General features: G+C 44.1%; 1 pseudogene; it reads right to left on the reverse strand.

Moving 5' to 3' along the window:
- Positions 1-3773: 3773 nt before the first annotated feature.
- LOC126299211 (probable N-acetyltransferase san) lies at positions 3774-4260 on the reverse strand (annotated as a pseudogene).
- Positions 4261-4954: the final 694 nt, after the last annotated feature.

The following is a 4954-nucleotide window of genomic DNA, read 5'->3' on the forward strand; positions in this document are numbered from 1 at the left end:
ACGCCTGACACAGCCGACAGAAGTGGTGCAGTCGAATTACGACAGCTGTGGCTCATCGATACATTCCAGACGATTCGGCGCGACGCGCTAAATGTTGCAAACAGCAGAAATCATCATGGAAGCAGTATACTACCACGACCGAACCACCTCGTCATCGTGTGGCTAGCTGGACAGTAAATGAGGCCCAGTTGGTGTCAGTCAGAGCCATCGCCGTATGTCTGCCTTCATCGAGTCGCGAACCAATGCCCGCCGCCTGTGTGCCTGCCCGGACGGCCAACACTCCACCAGCTGCCCGACCCTGCTCTCCAGTCGTCGTTTCACAGGTCAGCTGCAGCCAACCCCATCGCTGTTCCACTCGGACGCCGCGACTCGCTGTAAAGACCCAAGACGCTGCTGGTGGCCTTGCTCTTTCCTGCAACCGTAGCGGACCTCGCGTGGCGTCTTCATCATCGTTACCCACTCACCTCATCGGTCGAAGTTCCACTGAGTAAGCAGCTCGTCCCTGGCCATTACTAGCCTGCCATTCGATACAGAATATTATGTGAAGAAGGAAACGGACTGCCATGACAGTCCTTGTCGGAGGGAATAAGTAAACACTTGTCACACTTATGGAGGAGTATAGTTGAATGATTTAAATAAAGGACTGAATGCATATCCGCCACTGGTCTGCCTGGCATTTCTCCACATGATTCCCCTTTCTCTTAAAAGATCTACAGACCCATTCAAAGCCCACAGATAACTCGAATTCACCCTGACAAGCAAGAACTGCTCATGTCTTGCTGTGGTTTTTCCACGCCTATCCCGATTTTGCTACATCTTGGCCCCCAAAATCCAGCTGATTCTGTTCCTACCTTTTATATTTGGTGCCAGAAATGGCATTTTGGCGCCCAAAGTGGAAATTCTACTTACCAACTTCTATTTTTGGTGTCAGAATCGAGGTTGTACGGGGTTTTATGGATCAACGACGATCACAAACATACAAAAGAATCTGATGGCAGAAAAAAAACACTGATTCAACAGGGACAGCAAAACATGAGAGTAACTGCACAATTTTTTACCTCTGTGGTATCATCGGTGTCATAGCAACGGAAACGCAACTTTTTGTCTGATGACGATAGCAGACGTGTGGAATCTGGTAGACTCAATGGTGCAAGCTCATTGAAAAATGGTTCAAATGGCTCTGAGCACTATGGGACGCAACTTCTGAGGTAATTAGTCCCCTAGAACTTAGAACTAGTTAAACCTAACTAGCCTAAGGACATCACCTACATCCATGCCCACGCTCATTGAACCATGCCACCAGCGTTCTCTGCCGCCATAATATAGGATGACCAACGGCAGCCGCAAGCCCATTTGCACTTGGAGCCTCACCACGATGACACCATCATTCGTAATTAGTACAGCAAGAACAATGAGAGTGACATGTACATCAGTATTTAGAGACAGGCGTAATGTCGGATGTAACTTCATAGGTAAACCAGGAGATGTAATATGGAAAATGCGACACCCAAACAAAACAGTTAACAAATACTGCTTTATATGTTTGAGTTGCGGTAGAGTGTCGATGGATTAGAGCTAGAGTAAAGGGTAGCAACGGCATTCTTTGATTACACTTTGCTGTCCTCACATGATGCGCCATTGTCTCAAAGCAGCCAAAGCGCTCAGATACCACACCGATGCGATATAGTCGTTAGAGATAACATCATCAATTGGACCACTCGAGGCCTCTCAAAAAACAATGTTCATGGTAGCAGTAAATCCACCAACAACAAACGACCGATCAAAAGAAGTAACATAGTTGGAAAATCTACCAGATGCTGGAAGAGAAGTGGACGTAAAGGCATTAAAGGGACTATTTTAATGTACAGCACAGGTGGAGCTGATATAATGCCTGTAGCTGCGAAGTTACGGAACATTGGTCGTCGTGGTGGATGTCCGTGGTGCTCCAGACGTAACCACATTGTCCGTGTGTGTCCCACCTAAATCCATAGCATGACATTCGTGGGATGCTGATCAGCGGGACCAGCAGTACCACGGAAAGATGAACTGCATTCTCGATATCCTACGGTCACACCGCTGTAGAATTCTCCTTCTTACACAATGCACAAAACATTCTTTTCACAAACACGCAACATTCAAATACGACTTCCGAATAGCCGGCCGATTTGGCCGTGCGGTTCTAGGCGCTTCAGTCTGGAAACGTGTGACCTCTACGGTCGCAGGTTCGAATCCTGCATCGGGAATGGATATGTCTGATGTCTTTATGTTAGTTAGGTTTAAGTAATTCTAAGTTCTAAAGGACTGATGACCTCAGATGTTAAGTTCCATAGCGGTCAGAGCCATTTGAACCACTTTGAAGTCCGAGAAATAACAGTTGTGGAAATGCATGAAAAAAAATTACTAGAATTTATCCCAGAAACAAGTATCTTAATGCAAGCCGTAACCAAGCATTTTTTTGTCTTCATGCAGCTCTTTCCTCCTAGTCTGATCCTTCTGGCGAGTTCGTTTGGCAACATTCTTGAATGACATTTCAGAACTAACAATACACATATCAATAGACTTCAATAGGTTTTCAGTGAAAGGTCCCGATTCTTCCGGGTCTTTAGTTCCATACAAGATTTAAAAGACGAAATTTTAAAAGTAGTAGATGAGTGTCTCTTCTAAATGATGTTATTTAAGCTTTCCTTTGGGTTTCGTTTTCCATCATGTGTGTATTTACAAAAAAATGGCTCTGAGCACTATGGGACTTAACATCTGTGGTCATCAGTCCCCTAGAACTTAGAACTACTTAAACCTAACTAACCTATGGACATCACACACATCCATGCCCGAGGAAGGATTCGAACCTGCGACCGTAGCATTCGCGCGGTTCCGGACTGAGCGCCTAGAACCGCTAGACCACCGCGGTCGGCTCTGTATTTACTTGATAAATCTTAATTGCGTAGTAAATGGGCTCAAGCGTTCTACACTCTACAGATAAATGTATCCTCTGATGGCGAGAAATAATAAAATATCGCGAACAGGGCGAGAGTTGTGTAGAAAACGGAGCGTAGCACTGAGCACTATTTCAAATATGATGGCTTTTACAACATTTGTAGCTCGAATTAGACACTGAAAACTGAAGACAATATTTATAACATGCTACAAAACAACTTGGTAGCAAAAAAATAACATTTTTTACCAATTTCACATGCCTCACCCGTTAAGGAATCAGAACACACGAGACAGATCTTCCATCGACTGCATCTCACCTGCTCCACACCGTTTTGACTCGTATAGGGGCTGGCCATCATAGAGTTTTAGACCGTCTTCATGCTCCGTTAGACAAAAAAGCAAACAAGACACAAAGGACCTATAGAGGTTGGCTGCACGTAGGCACTGATGTAATCAATGGGAAGTGAATATTTGTGCTGGACTGGGATTGAAACGCGGGTCCCCTGCTTACTGGGCGGATGCTCTGACCACTTTTTTCTACATGTCAATTTATTAAAATGAAGGGGGTAAAATTTCATTGCTCAGTACCTTAAAACAGCAAAACTTTAACATTCAAAGAGCAGAAAACATTACACAAATTATCACACCTACACTAGAACACAGCAAGCAAATTGGAACCATAATGTCATTATCACAAATTTTCAAGTTTCTGCTTGCAGAGCTGTAGCCAAATAAATAACTGATATTCTTCATCGCACCACCTTGTCCCGATATGAAACAAACAATTTTCTGTATTTCACGGACAAACGTCTGTTGCAGTGTGTTCCAAATGTGTTACATTATTTGTCCTGTTGCGCCAGGGGTCTAAATGTCCTTTGTAAGACATAAGCATCATCAGGTTCTATACGTTTATAATATAACTCTTTTGTTCCAACAATCTCAAAGCCGAGACTCTTATAGAACTCGATGGCACCTTCATTATTTACTTATACGTGCAGGAAAAAGCTGTCAAAATTTCCGTAGTTTTCGACATAGTTCAGTACATGTTCCAAATTTTGTACCAGTTCCTAGAAAGTGGTAGTGAAAAGGACAACCCAGTGTCATAATATATAGAGGGTGCAAATTCTCTGATGTATCAGTTCTGCAGCACACGGCACCCACAAAGATGTCATTGCAATATGCTAATTGTGCCAGCTCTCCTGCTTCCAAGACATCCTTATAGACCTTGTCATTATATGATACTGCGAAGACAACTTGATTAAGGCGCTGCAACTGCTTTATGCTGTATTTTGTGACATCACCGAGTTCCATTTTGGATCGAGTCATTTGCAGTTTCCAGTTTAGGCTCGAATAGCAGGGTACATGTTCTCCTGTGACTAAAATGAACTGTTAATCAAATTTTCACCTAACAAGTACAACACCGAACACTGGAGCGCCATGCAGATACTTGACTACTAAGCCATCCGGACACAGTGGTCATTGCACCTGCACGGACTACCCTGGCACGCCTCCCATCACACACGCATTCTCAACTTATCCACACACTACTAATGTAGTGTCCCTCGCTCATTATCCTCATTACTCGCCAGATTTCATTCATTCCCGTAAGAGTTCAAGCCAGGTGTGCATCCGCACTGAAGAGATATTTGCCGTCTTCGCCTTAATTAAATACACTACTGGCCCTTAACATTGCTACACCAAGAAGAAATGCAAATGATAAACGGGTATTCATTGGATAAATATGTTATACTAGAACTGACATGCGATTACATTTTCGCGCAAATTGGGTGCATAGATCCTGAGAAATCAGTACCCAGAACAACCACCTCTGGCCGTAATAATGGCCTTGATACGCCTGTGCATTGAGTCAAACAGAGCTTGGATGGCGTGTACAGGTACAGCTGCCCATGCAGCTTCAACACGATACCACAGTTCATCAAGAGTAGTGACTGGCGTATTGTGACGAGCCAGTTGCTCGGCCACCATTGACCATACGTTTTCAATTGGTCAGAGATGTGGA

Source organism: Schistocerca gregaria, chromosome X (assembly GCF_023897955.1).
Source record: "Schistocerca gregaria isolate iqSchGreg1 chromosome X, iqSchGreg1.2, whole genome shotgun sequence".
NCBI lineage: Eukaryota > Metazoa > Arthropoda > Insecta > Orthoptera > Acrididae > Schistocerca > Schistocerca gregaria.